Below are 8,456 nucleotides of genomic sequence, written 5' to 3' on the forward strand. Positions count from 1 at the left end.
ACATATAAATGTGGTGAAGAAAGCTGATTGTGCCAAGCTATCAAAGTGTCTGGGGTCTTCGAGGTGTTGATGGAATCAGGTAACAGGCAACAGAAGACCCAAAACAAACAAACAAAAAACATATTGTTGAGAACAAGGGAGTGGTCAGAGCAGAGACCCAAAACCCATCTGTAGACAATAGGAAATTCTCTCACAGAAGAGTCACAAGGAAGGGATGAATCAACCAGAGTGAAGCATAGCACCAATGAAACACATAGTATTCCTCTGGCTCTTTGAGACTTCCTCACCCCCCACTATCATGACCCCAGTTCTGGCAAGACCGGAGCATGTACACTGGTACAGATAAGAGATCACAACACATGGGATTCAGTTCAGACAAACCCCTCAGGAATAGAAAAGGGAGTAGTGATACCAGGAGGGTGAGGCTAGGGAAGTGGGGGAAAGAGGGGAGGAAGAGGAGAAAGGGGAAACTGATTGCACTGATCAGAGTATAACCCTCCCCCTACCCCAGAGGGAGGAAAAACAGAAATGTGGGTGAAGGGAGTCAGTGGTTGGTGTATGAAATGAAAACAATAATGATTTAACAAGGGATCACAATGATGAAAGGGGGAGGGAGGGAAAGATGAGCTGATATCAAGGGCTCAAATAGAAAGTAAATGTTTGGAAAATAATGATGGCAACATGTGTACAAATATGCTTGTACAATTGATGAATGGGTGGTATAAGAGCTGTAAGATACCCCAATAAAATGATTTTTTTAAGAAAAAAGAAATTACAGGGTTTGCAAGAATTATTTTGGTATATAGTGTTATTGGAAAATTTAAGTCATATCAAAATTTGTTCATAAAATAAAATCTATATACTTACCTGGCAGGGAAATACCATGATCACGAAGGTGGTTTTCCCAGGGCCAGGCTTATCCGTTACACTCTGGATGTGCTGACCCCTGCGATTTCCCCAAATGTGGGAAACTCGACTGCATAATTTGTGGTAGTGGGGGACTGCGTTCACGCTCTCCCCTGATAATAAATAAATAAATAGATAGATAAATAAATAGATAAAATCATATGCATATATTCTTTCAAGCTATTTCTTTATTTAAAACCATTCTATGATTAACCATGTACAATACAAGATAATTGCTTAAGGATATTAAAAAGAGGTATACAATCATCTGCACACTCAATTTTTTTACCATTTAAAAATGATTTTATTGGCATATAATTCACGGTGATACAATTTAATCATCAAATCATATGAAGAAGTATTGTATAATCTTCACCATAATAATTTCAGACACTTCTTTCTTATTCTCATAGTTGTTAACTCCCGATTTCCTCCTAACTTCCCCTGCCATGCCCCTAGGTTATTATTAATCTAGTTACTGTCTCTATTAAACTACCTATCTTGGATATTTTTAAAATTATTTTAATGGGGACTCGTACAATTCTTATCACAATCCATACATACATCCATTGTGTCAAGCACATATGTACATTCGCTGCCCTCATCATTCGCAAAATATTTGCCTTCTACTATAGCCCCTAATATCAGCCGCCCATCCCCCCCCCATTAACCATCAATAATTCACAAATCATTGTTGTTTTGTCATAAGTTACACTGTCCGGCATACCCCCCTCCCCCCTCCTGCGCGCCTTCTCTGCTGTCCATCAACCAGGGAGGAGGCTATACGTAGATTCTTATAATTGGTTCCCCCTTTCTACCCCACATTCTCTGCACCCTCCAGACATCACCCCTCTCACCTCTGGTCCTGAAGGAGTCATCTGTCCTGGATTCCCTGTGTTTCCAGTTGCTATCTGTACCAATGTACATCCTTTGGTCTAGCCAGATTTGTAAGGTAGAATTGGGATCATGATAGTGGGGGGGGGGGAGGAAGCATTCAAGAACTAGAGGAAAGTTATATGTTTCATCCTAGCTACCTTGCACCCTGATTGGTTCATCTCCACCCCACAACCCTTCAGTAAGGGGGTGTCCAGTTACCTACTGATGGACTGTGAGTCTCCACTCTGCACTCACCCACCTTTACAATGATATGATTTTTGTTCTTTGATGCTTGATACCTGATCCCTTCGACAGCTTGTGGTCACATAGGCTGGTGTGCTTCTTCCATGTGGGCTTTGTTGCTTCTGAGCTAGTTGGCTGCTTGTTTATCTTCAAGCCTTTAAGAACCCAGATGCTATATCTTTTGATAGCTGGGCACCATCAGCTTTCTTCACCACATTCAATTTTTCATCATTTCCTTCATTCTTGTATCGACTGGTCATTAGCTCCCCACTACTCCCCCCACCCATCTTACCCCTAAGAATATGTTAATCTAGTTACTGTCTCTATTGGTTTATGTATCAAGAATTCATATAAAGTAAGTCATACAATAAAACCTCATCAACAACAACAAAATAAAACACAAATAAATTTCAAACAGAAGTAGAAAATAATACACACTAGAACAAATTCAAAATGGGTCAAGAAGGAAAACAATGTTAACTTTTAAAGTAATTATCTCTAACAATTCATTTCCCAATGCACACTGTCTGAGGACAAAAGTATTCACATATATAGTCCATGGCCTGAGAAGTTCTCTGCAAATGAATTTTAAGCTTTCACTGCCACCCATAGCCTTGTGCAAAGAAGTGCTCAGAATTTACACTCTAATACAATTCCCTCTTCTAACCTATCAGGCTAAATTTAAAAGTACAAATTACTTGATATAAAAGGCAATCATTTTAATGGGGTGGTATTATCCAAATGGTTTTGTACAAGATTAGCTTCATCATAGACAACATTAATTAAGTATAAATGTATATGTATATATGTATAACCATAGACTGACACTAAATATGAATAAAATGATAGATTTTTAATACAGTCTTCATTCACTAATGATAATTATGAGTTATATTGTATTCTAGAACCCATATAATTTTGGGGTCTAAGAAACTGATACTTGCAGCTATCAAAGATATGACAAAGGTAGCATTAGTCAATTGGTTTGGTCAATTTAAAAACATGTCCATTTAAAGGTAATTAGTGTTTCATTTTCCACTTGTATGCTCTAGTTTATAACTATATGTAGGCCTTCCAGGAGAGAAGAATTGGTCTCGGGCATTTAATCCCAAATCTCATATGTAAGCAATTTAGGAAGGGGAAAATTATGTAACACTGAGTAACCAACTCTCTTTGACAAGCTTCCTAGGAAAGAGGAAACTGAAGCAAGGTCAAGATCATCTTCTTTTACTTCAAAACTGAGGCCTTCGTGGGACTGACCTAAAAGAGAACTTGGATGTTTACTTTCAATTCCATCGAAGTCCAATACAGAAAGTGAGGGATAGCTAATTTCCTCCATTTTCTCAAAAGTAACGTCTGCTGACCATTCAGTTGGTTACAAAAGACTGACAATGCGACGTGTACATTGAAATGAAAAGGTTTCTATTGGAGAGACTAAATACCCCAAAAGAACAATTCCAAGTTCTTCTACTATATTAGAGCTTAAATTCTGAAGCACTGGTTTGAAGAAGGCTATGGTTGACAGTGAATCCTTTGGATAGTACCTCCACCCATTTCTAGCCAGGGACTTGCTGGGTGTGTCCTTGATGGACAGTCCTGGGGTCGCATAGTCACGAGGCATGCCCTGTCAGTCATGCCCTGACTGCCTTGGGCAGTGAACTCTTCTATTGGACAGAATGAGTATGTCCCAATTATAGTCCTCTGTCTGATTCTGAAGTCCCACCTGTAATTGTGATGTACTGATCTGACACCAGGCACAGATTTGTGACAATGCCTTTGTTCCATCCCTTATAAACTGGCCTCCTGACGGTGAATCCTCAGACAGCATTATGCTCTCCTGTAGCGGCCCTCCCTCATCCAGATGATATGTCTGTGTCTTTGTGTTGTCTTAGTCCCTTTTAAGACTTGATAAATGCTCTTTTAATTTATATTTGAGATCGGGGTCTTTTTTGTACCTTAAAACAATATTTATAGAATTAAAACGTAAATGCAGGCTGATTATAATTTGAAACAGCAGCAATAGATGCAGGTTAAATATTTAAGAGAATATTTAGACTGTGCAAGTGTTCACTTGCGGTTATAAATTTAGACTGGCCCAGGGCCTTGCTGTTAGAAATTACCGTTGCTGCATTGATACTAAAGGAAGCTCGGAGGTAAGCCATCTGGTTAAAATTAAGATAACTCGACTGCATATGCTGATTGAGCAAATGCACGAGGAAAAGTTGGAAATGGAAACTAAGCGGAATAAAAATTTAGAGACGACGAAAATGTGAGTTTAAATTATTCAGAGGTAACCCATCTAAGCCAAGGCTCAAGGGTCAGAAAAGTGCAGAAAATTAATTTTGTTTAAAGGTGGCACTATGGAGTCACACATGATAATTATAATAGGGATGATAATGTCAAAATTAAGAGCGCCCTGGTTGGAGGGGTGGTGATTACACCTTGGGCGGCTAACGGCTAGGTCAGCAGTTTGAAACCACACACTACTCCTGGGCAGAAAGATGAGCCTTTCCACTCCTGTGACAGTCTGGGAAACTCCCAGGGCAGTTCTACCCTGACTGTAGGGTCACCGGGAGTTGGCATCGACTCAATGACAGTGAGTTTGGTTGTTGTTGTTTGAGTTTATATTTCATTGGGGGTCTGTGGATTATGCAAACACTTGGCTGCTAAATGAAAGATTGATTGGAGTCCACCCAGGGGCAAGCCCAGCAATCCACTTCCTCAAATAAGCGATTGGAAGTCTTCTGAAGCACATGTCTACACTGACATCCATGGGGCTAGCGTGTGTTGGAATCCAACAGATGGTGACTGGCTTTACCTTCGCTTGAATGCTCCATGTAAAGCATGGTGTTAAGTGCTTATTTTCAGTTCAGATCAATAGCTATTAAAAAAGTTAATTAGGATTACCAAACCAAGAAATTATAACATCACAAAAGAGCACGATATAGCTGAACAAGACACGTGAAAGCAATCCCATCAGTAAGTGCTCCGAGTGCTTGGATTGTTTCCCTCCATGTTCTCAGCTGGGGACCATACTGAGCATATTCTTCTAACACGGGTCTCTAACTCCTCATCTGTGCTTGTCCCTGTAATGCCTTACTTTGCCTTCACATGCTGCATCTTGAAATTTTATGTACACCGCCTTAGTTCTTCATTTCTTCCATTTCTTTTAGCTTTTCTACATTCACAATCAAGTTTCAGGGTCTTGGGTGACATATTTTGGTGTTTTCATCTTTTTATTGACTTTATTCTTTCTTTAAATATGATGTTCTTGATTTGAACCTATAATGCAGCTGGCTTTTGATCATTAGTATCCAATGCATCAAAATTATTCTTAACATTAATATGGGTCAGCAGACAGACCTCGAACTATTCATAGGCTATTTCTTCATGTCTGTCTATACAAGACATGCAGAATTAATAATCCCAAGGAGAAAGCAATGGGCTGATGGTTCCAGGGGGAAGGGGACAGGAGGAGGTGGGGAAAGGGAGGGGGGAACCAACAACCCTAGGGACAAGAGAACACCAAGAGGTCTAAAATTGATGGAAAAGAGGGCATGGAATGCCAAGTGGGGTTTGGTCAAGTGCAATGTAGCTGAGAGGAATTACTGAGAATTGATGATGCTTGAACATCATAATGGGACAGGAGGATATTAAAAGGAAATAGAAGAAATAACTAGGAGTCAAAAGACATTTACAGAGATATAAACATAGGCATACACATATGCAAATATATTAATATATAAATGATAGGGATATAGCTCTTTGTACATATATTTATAGGTTAAGTATTAAGGTAGCAGACAGACATTGGGTCTCCACTCAAGTCCTCCCTCAATGCATGAACACTTTGTTCTAGTAACTTGGCATTCTGTGGTGATCATGTTCCCAACACAATGGCTGAAGATAAAATGGGTGTATAAGCTAATGTGGTGAAGAAAACTGATGAAGCCTAGCTATTACAAGATATAGCATCTGGCAACCCATGTGATCACAAGGTGTCGACAGGATCAGGTATCAGGCATCAGAAGACCAAAACCAAACATTTCTATGCAAATGAACAGGGTCAGAATGGAGATGCAAAGTCCATCTGTAGACAATTGGACATTCCCTCACAGAAGGGTTACAAGGAAGGGCCAAGCAAGCCAGGATACAGTATAGCACCTACAAAACACACAACATTCCTCTAGTTCTTTAATATTCCTCCCTGCCCCACTCCCCATCCCTTCATGACCCCAGTTCTACCCTACAAATCTGGCTAGACCAGAGCATGTACATTGGTACAGATAAGAGCTCTCAACACACACAATCTAGGACAGATAAACTCCTCAGGACCAATAATGAGAACAGAGATATCATGAGCATAGGGGGAAGGTGGGGGAGAAGGAAAGAAAGGGGAAACTGATCACAATGATCAACATACAACCACCACCACTACCCTAGGGGGATTAACAACAGAAACGTGGATGGAGACAGAGGACTGTGTAAAATATGAAAATAAAAATAATTTATAAATTATCAAGGGTTCATGAAGATGGGAAGTTGGGAAAGGGCGGGGTGGGAGGGGAGGAGCTGATACCAAGGGCTCAAGTAGAAAGAAAATGTTTTAGAAATGATGATGGCAACATATATACAAATGTGCTAGATACAATTGATGTATGGCTTGCTATGAGAGTCATAAGAGCTCCCAATAAAATGATTTATTAAAATCTTAAAAAATGTTCTTGAGATGATCTCTAAGTTTAGGTAGGATTTACTCCAAGTCACACTTTGGCTCTTGTGGACTTGTTTTGCTTTTCTTCAACTTCAACCTGAGCTTGCATATGAGTTTTTATGTAAGTTTGTCTCACCATTGTCCCCTGGCCTGTTTTGAATGGTCATCTTGTGTTTCCCATGGTCTCTTCCCACAGATAAAGTCCATTTGATTCTTGTGTATCCCATCTGATGAAGTCTGTGTATCTAGTTGCTGCATATGTTGCTTGAAAAATTGTATTTGCAATGAAGTCATTGCTCTTGAACAATACTACCATAGGATCTCTAACTTTGTTTTTATCACCAAGACCGTATTTTTTACTGATCCATCCTCTTTAATTGTAGCTCTTGCATTCTTATAGCCAGTACTTATCAATTTAAAACTGAAGTTGATAGAATTCTTCAGTTTTGTTATCACTGGCATCAGTGGTTGGGGCGTGATAGTTCTATTCAACAGTCTTCCCTGTAGGGGTATTGATACTATCTGATTACAGACACCATTGTACTTTCAGATACATCTTGAAACTACTCTTTATGAGAATCCTTCTGATACCATTTCTCTAGAATCTTCCATTCCTGACATGATAAACTATATACTGTAGGTTTGATTCAAAATGACCAATACCTGTCCGATTCAGCTGGTTAATGCTTAGGATATCACAGTTTCTGTTTCCTTTGTGGTGACATCCAATTTTCCTAGATTCATCCTTTGAACATGTCAATGTCTGATTATTAATGTTTGAAGCTATTACACTTCTTTAAGTTGTGTTGTGTCAGCAAATGGAGGTCCAAAAGCTTTGCTCCATCCATGTCATTAAGATAAACTCTGAGCAGGTACTCCTTTCCCGTTGTATACTGCGTGCCCTCTAACCTGAGAAGTTTACCTTCGGCACGATGGCAGCTGAGGCTCCCTTTGATTCGAAAGGTTTTCACTGGCTAATACCTCATAAGTGAGCGGTCTTTTCCTTGCTGGCAGACCGTTCTTAGTCTGACATCTCTGCTGAAAAATATTCACCATGGGTAGCCATGCTGGTATGTGAAACATTGATGGCCCAGATTCCATGATCGCAGAAACATTCAAGCCACCACAGTACAGTAACAGGCAAACAAGTAGGGTTGTAAGTCATATAACCGACAGATATAGTTGCCATGATAAAAGTCATGACTATTTGACTGTGGTACATAGGCTGTTGACTGCTAATAGAAAGCTATTGTTAATTAGTTTGCTTTATAAATATGTGGCCATTTTCAATTTATTGATATCTTTTAATATTTTGTTCTGTAAAAATTTGAGTATGCTTTTAAAACTAGTCTGAGTTAAAGAAGACATAAGCATGTTATATCCAATTTTACAGATAAAAAAAACAAATAAAACAGTTGTTTACAAATAAACTTTGACTTATGGCAATACTCTGTTTCACAGTAGAGATGTGCCTCATAGGACATTTAATTGTTTTCCCCCCAGATGTAGACCTTCAGCCCTTTCTTGTGAGTTGCTTCTAGGTATATTTGAAGTTTCTACCTTTTGGTTGGCCATTCTGCATGGTAAGTCTTTGCACCACCTAGGGACTATTTGGTTTTACTTCATGTTTATTGAACAGTTTGGATTCTATGTAGTCTTCTTGAACACTCTCAATCCACTCCACATGTGCAGAATATCCTTTTATTAAAACAATCAA

The 8,456-nt window shown here is 39.3% G+C and overlaps 1 non-coding gene across 1 annotated transcript; it reads left to right on the top strand.

Moving 5' to 3' along the window:
* The first annotated feature begins 859 nt into the window (after positions 1 to 859).
* On the top strand, positions 860 to 1,022 carry LOC115870028. The gene has a single exon (XR_004046497.1). It is a non-coding gene; the product is annotated as a U1 spliceosomal RNA (small nuclear RNA).
* Positions 1,023 to 8,456: the final 7,434 nt, after the last annotated feature.

This window comes from Echinops telfairi, unplaced genomic scaffold (genome assembly GCF_000313985.2).
Source record: "Echinops telfairi isolate 266 unplaced genomic scaffold, ASM31398v2 ScPeMD7_70;HRSCAF=299, whole genome shotgun sequence".
NCBI lineage: Eukaryota > Metazoa > Chordata > Mammalia > Afrosoricida > Tenrecidae > Echinops > Echinops telfairi.